The sequence below is a fragment of the Euleptes europaea genome, chromosome 1 (genome assembly GCF_029931775.1).
Source record: "Euleptes europaea isolate rEulEur1 chromosome 1, rEulEur1.hap1, whole genome shotgun sequence".
NCBI lineage: Eukaryota > Metazoa > Chordata > Lepidosauria > Squamata > Sphaerodactylidae > Euleptes > Euleptes europaea.
The window spans coordinates 14140871-14154880 of NC_079312.1; the positions used below are offsets into that span (position 1 = coordinate 14140871).

General features: G+C 45.1%; 1 pseudogene; it reads right to left on the reverse strand.

The window, feature by feature from the left end:
• Nucleotides 1-2849: 2849 nt before the first annotated feature.
• On the reverse strand, nt 2850-4111 carry LOC130493647 (zinc finger and SCAN domain-containing protein 2-like; annotated as a pseudogene).
• Nucleotides 4112-14010: the final 9899 nt, after the last annotated feature.

Sequence of the window (14010 nt, forward strand, 5' to 3'; positions counted from 1 at the left end):
TTACGTCCTTTGTACCTCACCTTTCTCTCCAATGAGGTCTAAAGCAGATTACTCCATTCTCCTCTCCTGCATTTTATCCTCACAACAACCCTGTGGGGTAGGATAGGCTGAGTGTGTGTGACTGGCCCAAGGTCACAATTTCTGTACCCTAAAAATCAAATTAAAAATGTTTATATATAAAAAATTCTAGCTAGGCCACCAACATGTTTCCCCATCAAGCCTACAACCAGGACAAAACAAATTGTTTTTATGATGTTTCATATTTTTATTGTGTTTTATTTTGTAAGCTGGCTTGGGCAGATTCCCTGGAAAATAAGAATAGAAATTTCCCAAATAAACAAATTAGGCTTCCCCTTTGCTTGTCTGCTGCAACACGGTATTCAGATATACTGCCTGTAAACACGAAGGTTCTATGTAGTCCTTCTAGAAAGCCAACTGAGCTAATAGTTTGTATATATTTAGGCTCAGAAAATGCAATAGGGACCACAAACACACACCACTATTCGATATTAATCAAAACTTGACTGAAACAATAAAGTAAACTGAACTCACGAATCCCAACAATCAGCAATAAATGCAAGGTATTAATGATCATTCTGCATTTGGATGTATAGTCCGAAAATAACAAGTTCCTTTTTTTTAAATAATTTTTATAATATAAAACAAAACAATCAAATAGAAAAAAAGAACAAAAGAGTACATATAAATTGTTTAAAATACGTAATACGATAAAAATTACGACAATTAAAGTACCCTTAAAACCCACCACCCACCTTAATACAGTGACCCATCACCAGACTTCCGGAGAAGTGTCTTAACAGTTTTTTAAAAATTATTCAATAAAAACAATAATATATATAAACATTTCTCTCTATAACTCATTAACTAAACAAATAAAATTCGTTTTTGCCAGTTTGTCCCAATATGTGACGGCCTTCGCCCATGTTTTCTTAAATTATTCCATATCTTTTCCATATAGGAAATCTGTTAACTTGGCCATCCGCATATACATCCATAGTTTCTCTCTCTAGTCAATAATTGAAGGTTTATTTATTTGCTTCCAGGTTTTAGCAATTGTAATTCTTGTGGACGCAAAACTATATTGACATATGGTTCTGTCACCTTTATCCATTTTATCTTGAGGTATTCCCAATAAACAAAAAGCTGGATCTTTTTTTACTTTGATATTAATCAAATTGTTAGTTTCTTTCAAAACTTTTCTCCAAATTAGAAATTATATTAAGTAAGGGAAATAAAGGATTGATAGGAAAGATATATAAATTATTAAAAAGATAAAGGTCCCCTGTGCAAGCACCGGGTCATTCCTGACCCATGGGGTGACTTCACATCTCGACATTTCCAAGGCAGATTTTGTTTGAGGGGTGGTTTGCCAGTGCCTTCCCCAGTCATCTTCCCTTTACCCCCAGCAAGCTGGGTACTCATTTGACTGACCTCGGAAGGATGGAAGGCTGAGTCAACCTTGAGCGGGCTACCTGAAACCAACTTCCGTTGGAATTGAACTCAGGTCGATTAATTATAAATTATTAATTTAATTAAATTTGGAACAAGAAAGAATTAAACCAGTGATGGTTAAATGGATGCAGGAGTTAGGATATAATATTGATCTAGAAATTTGGGGAAATCTTTGGAAAAAACAATATATATTTACAATTACTAATGAAATTAGAGAGAATTTATATAAAATGTTTTATAGATGGTATATAACACCAGTGATAAGCAAAATGAAAAAAAGGAAATTCGGACCTATGTTGGAAATGTGGAATTGAAAAGGGTACTTTTATGCATGCCTGGTGGTTGTGTAAATTTTTTTAAAGTTTTTGGACAAGTTCCTTTTTAAAATACTACACCTTTTTTTTAAAGGAAAAACAACCCAGTTTCTGCCCATTCACATTTACCCTGGTGGAGATTTCTCATTTACAGCGTACAAGGGCAAGCTTTGAAATCTCTTCAAAGATTGCTTCCCCCTTCCCAGTAAAACATCCAGCACAATTCAGCCCCAAAACAAACACTGCAGATTTCTTCCACTGAAATGAACAAGACTTCAAAAGGTGTTGGAACATCCCTCCTTGCTCCCATGAAGCCAGAGGAATTTAAGATGTTCTGTATTATACTTGTGACCTTTAACCAGTCTCCAAAAAAAATATCTGCGAGGGGATAGGGGGAGAATGTCCCACTTTATCAGCCATTTGACCAAAACCACTAATGTTCGAGAGAGACTGGCCCGTGGTTACCCAGAAATGGTCATAGCTAACCACTACCCCACACTGGCTCCCAGTGGCAAGAGATTAACATTAGCAAGAACAATTCTGGTTTTTCCTGAGATCCACCAAGCACCGAATCAAACTCTTACAATCCAAACATTTGTATGGTTTCTGCCCTGCATGGTCACTCTTGGGAGCTAGGAGACTGGGCCTTCTCATGAAAGCTCTGACCACAGTCTGAGCAGCATGGCTGGTGGTTAAGGAGGTGTGAGCTATTCCGAAACTCTTCCCACCGACTAAGCATTCAAACAGCTTTTCCTCTGCACTGTTTCTTGCACTTACCACCAGATACGGGCTCAGATAGCTGCTTCTCAAGCACTCAGAACATTTTGAGCCCTTCTCCCCAGTCCAGTCAATCTGGTTTGACAGCTGCCAGTAGATGCTCCCACTTTCGGAGCATGTTCAAGGTTCCTCTGCTGCATGGAGTTTCTGATGTCGAAGATGAATGGAATTGGAGATGAAACTTTCCCCACAGTCAAATCACTTGGAAGGTTTCTTCCCGGTGTGGATTCTCACATGCATAAGGTTTGACCTCTGGTCAAAGGCTCTTCCACAGTCTGAGCATCTCTAGGTCTTCTCTCCTGTGTGGATTCTCTCATGCAGCACCAGGTGAGAACTCCAGTGGAAGCTTTTATCACAGTGGGAGCATTTATATGGTTTTTCTCCTGTATGGATTATCTGGTGAATAATTAAGCTATGCCTTTGGCTAAAGCTTTTCCCACAGTGGGAACATTTATATGTATGCGTCTTCTCATGCGATTTAAGCCTTGTGACATCTCTGAAGTTTTTCTCACAGACTAAACATTTATATGCTTTTTCTCCTGTATGAATTCTCCCTTTCTTATGGGCTTTCTGATGTGCGATCCATTGCAAACTGTTGGAGTATTTCTTCCCACAGACCGAGCATTCAAAAGGCTTCTCTTTGTGGTGCCAGGCATGTGCAAACAGTTCTGCGCTGACACTGAAAGCTTTCCCACAGGCAAAGCATGCCAACGTCTCCTTTGCTGCATGGGTTAGCTCGTGTTCGGTGAGGTCCAATTTTGTCTGAAGCTTTTCCCACAGTACGAGCACAATGTTGTGTGGATTCTCTCATGCAACATGCAGTTATAGCTTGTATGGAAACATTTCCCACAATGCGCGCATTTGTAAGGTTTCTCACCCGTGTGGATTCTCTGGTGGGATCTGAGGCCTGTGGTACCTGAGACGATCTTCCCACACACATTGCACATGTAAGGTTTCACCAGTGTGTGACTCCTCTGGTGTTTAAGGAGGTCCGATCTCTGACTGCAACTTTCCCCACATTCTGAGCAGATATAAGGTTTCTCGCCAGCATGGATTCCCTCTTACGAGTTCTACCCAAAGGTGTTCCCACAGTGCGAGCATTTATGCAGGTACTGCCCCATGTGGATTCTCCTACTTTCTCCACAGTGGGCACATTTATACAGTTTCTCCCCTACATGGGTTCTCTCGTGGGACACAAAATCAGAGCTGCTAGCAAAACTCTGGCCACAGTAGCAGCACCTGTATGGTTTCTCCCCTGTGTAGCTGCTCTTGCCTGTACGATGGTGCAAGTTTTGAGTCAAGCTTTCCTCGCACATTTCATCTTTCACTTTATTTCCCTGCTGCTGGACTACGGCTTCGTTGAGACCTTTGCAAGTGTCTTCAGAAGAAACAGGCTCAGCCGCTTCCTTCTCATCATTCCTGCTCTGCCTCTCTGCCCTGCACTGATTCTCAATACTTTCTACACCACATGGGATGTTGTTCTCTTTGGCTGTTTCCAAGGTCATCTTCTGTGGTTCTTCTTCCTCAGGACTCTTCAGAAAAGGCATCGGCTCATTATTTTCACTTGGCCACTCATCGTCTGTGGAAGGAAAAGAGAGATGATGTTACTCGAGACTAGGAAACTAAAATAAGGATTAGGGTGGGGGTAAAAACATGATCGGTTGCACATCATCAGCTGATCGATCAGCGGACAGCCTATTGTTTGACGAATGTGAAATGTTAAGCAACATTCCAAATGTGACCTGTGGGTGGCAGCGTCCCTTTTTAGCATAATTCTGGCAAGGACAGGAAAAGATCCCTGAGTCTTGCATGTGTCAGGGGCAACCCTGTAAATATTCCCCTGCTAGCTCCTTGCTAGACTGGCAGACACCCCCAAACAGGAAGATTGGCCTGCTGCAAACTTAGAACTGTCCTTGGGGATTTTATAGTCAGATGGATGGAAGAGAAGAACAGGACAGTGGGCAGTTCTCATTTGTAGAAACCAGACCTTATACAAGTTATAACAATTCTTTTTCTAAAAAGGTGGGTTTCATTGTTTACACAATTATTTACTACATTTATACTCTGCCTTTCTCCGCTGTCGAGCCCGTGGTGAGCTCCTCAGATCAGACTGGGACTATGGTTGGTGGTGGCTTCCTTGGCTGGCTCGTGGACCAGATAAGAACTCTCAAGGGACCAGATCCAGCCTGCAGACCATATGTTTGACACCCCTGCTTTAGTCTCTGCGCCTTTTGTTTCTTTCCACAACATGGACTTTCTACAACTTAATGACGACAGTCTGACTACCCCATGCTGGGGAGAGGGGGAGGGGAAGATGCCTTTTAAAATATCTTTTTTTATGTTTTCTCTCATAAAGCCCTTTTTAGCTTTTTACGGTGTGATTTTACCGGTGCCAAACCCAGGTGAGCTTGGTTACGTTACCGCACCATGGGCCGGCCTGCCGTGTTAGAGGGCACATTACATCCAAGTGAGCAAGACAGCAGCCGGGACTAGTTCAGGAATTCTGTAAGGCAGGAGGGCCCTGCCTGGTGAGCCTTACCTGAAAAAACTGCACTTCCGTCAACGCACTGCTCGGCTTCCATGCAACGCTGTTTCTTTGCTGCGCCTGGCAATTCCTTGCTTGTCTTGGGTAAATTTACTAACATATCTTCTGAATAACCTTTAATCTGAATTTGGGTGGGGGCAGGGGAGAGCAAGGGAATCAGGAGGCAGAAAAAAAACTGTTGGCAGCAGGGTGGATAAAAATCAATGCTTTTGTTTTAATTTTTTTTTTTTGGTAAATGAATTCCATTAATCCGTTCACAAAGTCATTTTCTTCCAGAGATTTCTGTAAGATTATTTTTGGCAGTTTCTCTGTCTAGAATATATTATCACAGATACTTGGTTTTGCAGTGCAAAATGCAAACAGTGCGACAATGAAATGCAAGGCCTGGTGGCCCGAATGAAACAACACAATGAGAAGTGCTGTTTAATGATTTAAATCAATTCAATTTAATTTGATTTAAATCAAATCTACCCTGGTTTACAGAATGGGGAACTTACGGCAATCTCCAAAATACACAGTCGTACAAATTCAATTCCGTTGGTTCCAGATTTCTATAATCCGAATCTTATTTCATTGTTTACTGAATGTCCAATCCTGTTGATAGTACTGACTCACTGTGTAAACCACCTTGGGTCCCAGTAAGAAAGGCAGACTATAAATAACGGAAATAAATAAATAACTTGATCTGTAGAACAACTTGGAAATTAAATTTAACCATCTTGAGGATAAATTGTTGTCCTGGGACGGGCATAATTGTCTTGGTTAGGGGTCCCACTCCCCGGGGGGGGGGGCAGGAGAGAGACATTTTTAAAAACCCAGAGCATCACATGCAGTCCTAGGTCACCAGGGTAGTTCTAAGAATTGATTCCTAGAGCTACCTATGTCACTTCTGGGTTTTTTAACCAAAAGTGATGTACTCCGCAGATGGTGTCGCAGCTCCCCCCACCCCGTATCCCCACCCACAGCCCTCCCGCCAATACATCTCAAGATGTGTCCACATTTTAAAATCCTACCACCCCTCCCCAGTTCATTTCCCCCACCAAACAAGAAGTCAATCCACAGTATTCAACAAAGACCAAACAGTTTTTCCAAAAGCTTCCATCAAAACCTCAGTTATGTGGAACACCAATGCCAAAAAAAGCCTGTAGCTAGAAATTTGGTAATGAATGGAACTGACAGAGTGGGATAGGAAATCAAAACAGAAATACTGATGGCCAGTAAGTCTAAAGTTATTTACTTGTGCTAAATATTAATTACATTTCACAAAACCTAAGAGTAAGGGCCTAGTGCTGATCATTTTTCCCCATGCCTTTTTTTCATTCATTGACCAGAACAGGGTAACACGTGAACAGCTCTGTTATTGACTAAGCAACTAGATGGAATGTTATTTTAAAAAAAATGAAGGGGCCTGAAATATCTGTGAGGGAGGAGGAGGAGGAGAAGCAGGAGAAGAGGAAGAGTTGGTTTTTATATGCTGACTTTCTCTACCACTTGAAGCAGCAACTGGACGGAATTTTGTTTAAAAACAAAAAATGAAGGGGCCTGAAATATCTGTAAAGGAGGAGGAGAACGAGAAGGAAAAGAGTTGGTTTTTATATGCCGACATTCTCTACCGCTTGAGGCAGAATCAAACCGACTTACAATCATCTTCCCTTCCCCTCCCCACGACAGACACCCTGTGAGGTAGGTGGGGCTGAGAGAGTGCAACTAGCTCAAGGTCACCCAGCTGGCTTCATGTGTAGGAGTGGGGAAACCACCCCAGTTTACCAGATTAGCATCTGCCACTCAAACCCGGTTCTCCAGATCAGAGTCTGCTACAAGCCACCGCTCTTAACCACTACACCATGCTGGCCAGCAGATTCCCCTACAGGAGGGGTGGGGACCCTTTTTTCCACCAAGGGCCATTTGGATATTTATAACATCATTTGTGGGCCATACAAAATTATTAACTTAAAAATTAGTCGACCAAGCCCCAAGCAGGTAGCTGCCTAGATAACTGCCCCCCCTCACACACAGGCAAGCAGGCAGGCATCCAACCAGTGGTGCACTCGCCCACCTGGTGGCACAGGATGGTCTGTTGCACCACCTGTGTGTAGCCGTCCAGCAGCACACTGGAGTTGCTCCTGCTCCGCATAGTCGGGGCCGTATTCTACAGCCAGCTCCTGCTACCTCCACCTGCAGGGATAAATGAGGACATACTGGCTAAGAACTCACTCCCCCACCCCGTGCATTACGGCCCTGCCCCTTTTAACCCCTCCATTGTCGCCACTTCCGCCCCCAGCCCTCTTGTAGTACAGAGGGAAAACATTTCTCCACGGCCCGGGTGGGAAAGATAATTCACAGTGGGTAGCCGTGTTAGTCTATCTGAGGCAGTAGAAAAGAGCAAGAGTCCAGTAGCTCCTTAAAGACTAACAAAAATATTTTCTGGCAGGGTATGAGTTTTCGTGAGCCACAGCTCACTTCTTCTCACTTCTTCAGATACCTGAAGAAGTGAGCTGTGGCTCACGAAAGCTCATACCCAGCCAGAAAATATTTTCAGGTGGGAAAGGGTTAACACAGTTTCTTGGGCAGGCCTAGCAGCTCCATAGCTAATGACTCTTCTGCAAGGGGGGGAAAGGGTTCATTTTCTTGGCAAAACAAACTCACATCCGCCTTGAATAGAGGCTATTCCTGTCCACGGGAGGGGGCAGATCACCAGTCTTACATCCTTCTGAGCTAGAGATATGGCAGGATCCACGAAGGGCCAGACCAAATGATTTCGCGGGCCTTATATGGCCCCCAGGCCTGACGTTCCCCACCCCGGCCCTACAGCTATGACCCTGTGACCAAACCAAGTTAATTCAACAATCTTCCAGATTTATTTGACAGGAACTGAACTGACCAGGAGTTCTTCACATGGACATTTTATACCACCATCATTTCAACAAACCTGTGTTTTGCAGCCTTATTGATTACAGCCATTTCTGCTTGGGCTATCTATCCTAAATTCAATGCTTTGGGAAACTGGGTTTTAAAAATGGTTCCACGGGGGACCCAGGAAATTACAGGCCAGTTAGTTTAACGTCTGTTCCAGGTAAATTAGTGAAAAGCATTATTAAAGATAGAATTGTCAAGCATACAGAAGGGCAAGGTCTGCAGGGCAAAACCCAACATGGCTTCTGTAAGGGTAGGTCCTGTCTCACTAACCTATTAGAGTTTTTTTGAAAACGTCAATAAGCATGTGGACAGGAATGAGCCTGTGGATATTGTGTATTTGGATTTCCAAAAAGCTTCTGACAAAGTCCCCCACCAAAGACTGCTAAGCAAACTTCGTAGTCATGGGATAAGAGGGCAAGTCCTCTTATGGATTGAGAGCTGGCTGAAAAATAGGAAGCAGAGAGTAGGAATCAATGGTCAGTTCTCACAATGGCGGGATGTGAGCAGAGGGGTGCCTCAGGGATCTGTGTTGGGACCGGTGCTTTTCAACCTGTTCATCAATGACCTGGAGATGGGGTTAAACAGTGAAGTAGCCAAGTTTGCAGATGACACCAAATTATTTAGGGTGGTTAAAACAAAATTGGACTGTGAAGAGCTCCAGAAGGAGCTCTGCATACTGGAAGAATGGGCATTAAAATGGCAAATGAGATTCAATGTGAGTAAGTGTAAAGTGATGCATATTGGGGCAAAAAATCCCAACTTCACATATACACTGATGGGACTTGTGCTGGCAGCGACAGACCAAGAACGGGATCTTAGGGTGGTAGTAGATAGCTCAATGAAGATGTCAACCCAGTGTGCGGCTGCTGTAAAAAAGGCAAATTCCATGCTGGCCATAATTAGACGAGGAATAGAGAATAAAACTGCTGATATCATACTGCCCTTGTACAAATCTATGGTGAGACCACACTTGGAATACTGTGTGCAGTTCTGGTCACCACACCTAAAAAAGGATATTACAGAGCTTGAGAAAGTGCAGAAAAGAGCAACCAAAATGATTAGGGGACTAGAGCAACTGTCCTATGGGGAGGGGTTACGACGCTTAGGGCTGTTTAGCTTGGAAAGAAGGAGGCTGAGGGGAGACATGATAGAGGTCTATAAAATTATGCATGGTTTGGAGAGAGTGGACAAGGAGATGTTTTTCTCCCTCTCCCATAGTACTAGAACACGGGGTCATCTGCTAAAGCTGAAGGGCGAGAGATTCAAAACAGATGAAAGGAAATATTTTTTCACACAACGCATAGTTAAACTGTGGAACTCCCTGCCCCAGGATGTGGTGATGGCTGCCAGCTTGGAGGGCTTTAAGAGGGGAGTGGACATATTCATGGAGGATAGGGGTATTCATGGCTGTTAGTTAGAATGGATACTAGTCATGCTGCATACCTATTCTCTCTAGTATCAGAGGAGCATGCTTATTATTTTGGGTGTGGTGGAACACAGGCAGGATGGTGCTGCTGCAGTCGTCTTGTTTGTGGCTTCCTAGAGGCACCTGATTGGCCACTGTGTGAACAGACTGCTGGACTTGATGGGCCTTGGTCTGATCCAGCAGGGCCTTTCTTATGTTCTTGCTTCCTCACAGCATCATAGTGCCCTCATGCACTGTCTTGGGGGGTTCCCTGTCTTTTCATCAATCTTCCTCCAAAACTTTGGGAAAGACCAAAGTAAAGCCTACATGGCTGCTGTGTGGGTCAGGAAATTTGGATTTTCCAGCCCACTTGGCAGCCATTTTCTCTGAACCTGTCTGCACAGCAGCCATTTCCTCCCACTGCCACCAGGAAGGCTTTTTGTTTTTTTAAAAATCAGCTCTTGAATATCATTATATCAATATACTATTGTAACAATAGGCATCGCAGGTTCTCTGCACTCTCAGCTTCCATAAAAACAAAAAAAGGAAATGTGATGGACAGGTCAGGTTCCGCCTCTCCCTCACAGTGGCCAATGGGAGCTGATGGAATGTTGATGGGAGAGACAGTTGAAAAACAGCAATCAGTTGGGAGTTAAGCGAGTGAAGCTGTGGAGAAGCACAGCTTAAAGCTGACTGAAAAGGGTCGATTTGTAACAAAGGATCCCCAATACAAGAACAGGGAAAGTTTCAAAAAATCAACAGAAAAGAAACTTTTTAACTTCTACCTGATCTACTCCAATGTTACAGTCAAACGATAAATAAAAGTTAACTCCTTGTTTGTTTAACCCTGTGGGCTAGATGTATGGTCTCGGGGAATGAAGCACATTTACAAGCTATGTTCTCAGCCTATTTAAAAACATGTATACTAAAATATGACTAAATGGTGGCAGTGTGTGAATGAAACTGTGTTTGAGTCCCCAACGCCGATAGGTCTGTGCAGCGCCTCAGAAAGGGGGCTGGGCGGTCTGGTGATTTCTCTGTGAGTGAGAGGGAGGACCTGAGATGTGAAATGGCCATGGCTTTCTACACATTTTAAAAGAGGCATGATGGGTGGTGAAGTGTGACTGCCTGAGCTACCTGTAAACCCTGAACCTGTGGGAGAGAGGTTGCAGAGGGCAGTACGCACTCTGCGTGAGTCAGAAAAGGATAGTGACGTAAAGTCCGTATCCCCTTCCCTTGAAGAAATATAAGGAAAAAGGCGTGTCTTCGCAAGAGAGGGGAATAGAGACTTACTGTTTTTAATGAAAGCCGAGAATTCAGAAAACCTCCTACATTAGTTGTTACAATGGTATATCGATATAACAATATACTGGTGCTTTTTTTTAAGTCCTGGTAGCCCAGGGGAGGGGAGGGGAGGGTGACCACTGCCAGGGGGTTGGGGCAGGGAAACTACAGGGAAATATGCCATGCGGAAACCCCGTTGTTGCTGTACTTAATCTGCGGCTGCATCAGCAATGGGGAAGCCATAAAACATTGTCCCCCTGTGGAGGTCACCTATTAAACAAAACCCCAAACTGATTGCTCTAATTTTGTTCTTCACTCTTCACTTCATTGTAGTTTGGGGGGGCGTCTTATTCTTACCTGCGGTTCCCATCCTTCGGCACCCCGTAGGGTTTTCAAGGCAAGAGACGTTTGGAGGTGGTTTGCCTTCACCTGCCTCCATGTGGGCTGAGAGAGTTCGGAGAGACCTATTTTTTCAGAAAACATCATTCTTTTTTTGGGGGGGTGTCTTCTTCTCACCTGCCATTCCCAGCCTTTGGCACCTTGCTGTGCCTGAAGGAAATCCTCCGCCAGGCTCACAGCCTGGGTGCAGCTTTGCGGATTGCTCTCCCTGACCCAGCGTTGCATTTCTGGTGGCAGGACAACCAAGAACTGCTCCAGAGTCAAGAGGTCCAGGATCTGCATTTTGGCGTGTATCTCAGGCCTCAGCCACTGACAGCAAAGCTCCAGAAGCTGCCTGCAAGTCTCTCGAGGGCCCACGGCTTCTTGATAGCATAGTTTCCTGAAATGCCAGCGCCGTTTCTCTGCCCCAATGGCTTCTCCAGTTTGGACTCTCTCCTCCTGCCCATGGCACATGGCCTGATGGTCCTGCGTTACTCCTTTAATGGGAATCGGCTGGGGTTGGGAAGCCCACAATCCACTGGGCCACTTGGTGGCCTCTGTCACTCCTTCGGAAGGCTCTGGAGATGTTCTGCTATCAGTCCACTGCCTCGGTTCAGGCAGCCGTGGGTCATCCCCTCTAGAACAAGGAGCCTGAAGTGTCTTCAGGAATTCCTGCAACTGGGCATCCCAGTTTTGGGACGGCTCATTCTGCTGCCTCGGTTCAGGTAGCTGTGGGCCGTTCCCTTGAGAAGCCTGAAGTGTCTTCAGGAATTCCTGCAACTGGGCATCCCAGTTTCGGGATGGCTCTTCCGGTGGCTCTTGCTTCATGAGCTGTAGAGATTCCCCAGATAACATCTCACCAGCCCCCTCTGTTTTGAGACAATCTGCTTTTTCCCTTTGTTCCCCTGGTTCAGGGACTGAGGAGTCTTGTTCCTCCATTTTGATTTGATTCTCCTGCTTTATAAATTCTTCAGCGACCATTGTCTGTGGTGCCGCAGCCATTTCCTTCCCCAAGAGGCAGTTCTGCTCTCACTGATGCACAGACACCTCCCCCTTACCACCAACCCTTGTGGAACACCTCGGCTCTCTTATGGTACTCTTGAAATTCCATCAGGGCGAGAGATTAATCCAATGAGGCTGGTGGGAACTTCCAAACAAGATGGCGAAACATTGGGGCTCTTCAACAAATGATGGGACCTGATGGTCAAGAAAAAAACAGAGACAAAAGGAAACCAAAACAGAGATATCATCAATTGGACAGAAGGCTCAAACTTCTGATAAAACCAAAGACCGAGTAATGTGTAATGATGCAGCATTGGAGCATCCTGGAGGAACCTAGTGGATCACTATGGGAAACAGAATCCTGGACTAGATCATGATGCAATCCAGCAGAACTCTTCTTAGATTTTGATTAATGCCAGTATTGAATTCATTTCAAAATTGCAGAATCTCTATAAAAGTGAAAAAACATTATTCAGTAAGTGTGCTTAAGTTTGCAGCAAATAGCCGGTTGTCTACACCTCTTTGTTAATTTAACAGGCAAAACTGGAAAGGTACTGAAACGGGAAAGGTATTGAGACATACCTATATATCTAGCAATAGTAGATGAAGTGACAAGACCCAGAAGCTATCAACTTGCCATTTTAACAGCAATGGCTGCTTGGCATGCAGGAAGTCCCAGGTTCGAACCCCGGCATCTCCAGTTAAAGGGAGCAGGCAAGTAGGTAATATGCAAGTCCCCTGCCTGAGACCCTGGAGAGCCGCTGCCGGTCTGAGTAGACAAGACTGACTTTGATGGACCAACGGGTCTGATTCAGTAGAAGGCAGTTCCAGGTGTGCATCACAAACAGAATATCTCAACTGCTCAGTAATTCCAGGCAAGCCTCCTACCAGGATTCAGGATCTGGGGGAATGAGATTAAAAACCCTCCGGCCACACAGGCAGACTCTTCCCTTCTCCCAGATGCTCTTTTCACTCACCTGCCCTCTGCCTCACCTGCCGGCATCCCCCGGGATCCAGCACCTTCCCTCCCGCTGCAAAATGCAAACGAAGTATGCAAACAGCCGCCCACCCCAAAAAGGACAGGAAGGAACCTCCGTTTTCCCGCCTTCCCTTCCAGAGGACCCAGAGCTCAGTGGCTTTAACCCCTTCCTAGCAATCGAGGACCGACTGGTCTGACTCCAGAGAGGCAGATGAGGTTATTTGCTGCAGCAATCCAAAAAACAGGAGTGCAGTGGCGCCCGGAAAACTCACCCTTTTCTAGCACAAGGGGCTCTCGCCTATGACACTAAAGGAGGTGCAGAGTGAACAAAAATCTGTCACGAGGCCAAAGGAAACCCAGGAACTGCACCCTGCCAGGTGCAGCCAGAGCAAAAGGTGGTTTGTCTCCAGGTTGCTATTACAAAAGGGTTCCAGGAGATACAAGTGGGAACCCGCAAGACACTTACAGCAGCAGCTATCCCATCTCCCCCAACTTTGATTCCTCCCCTCTGCCCCTACTTCTCTTGGTCTCTCACTCCTGCCATCCCCTTACTCTCTTTCATGCCTGTCACTTTCTTTCTTTCTGCCCCAACCCCACCACTCTCTCTTTCTGCCCCCATCACCCTCCCAGCCGCCCTCCTGCTTCCGCTCTCCTCCCCCCATAGCAGCAGTGGCGGCAGCAGCTCTTCGTGATTGATAATTCTGGGTGATTTCCAGCTCTCACCTGGAGGGTGGCAACCCTAGTTCCCATGGAGGATGGCTGCTTTGGAGGGTGGAATCTATGGCATCTAGTGTTGCCAACCTCCAGGTGGTGGCTGGAGATCTCCTGCTGTTACAACTGATCTCCAGGAGATAGGGATCAGTTCTCCTGGAGAAAATGGCTGCTTTGGTCATTGGACTCTATGGCTTTGGAATCCCTCCCCTCCACAAACCCTGCC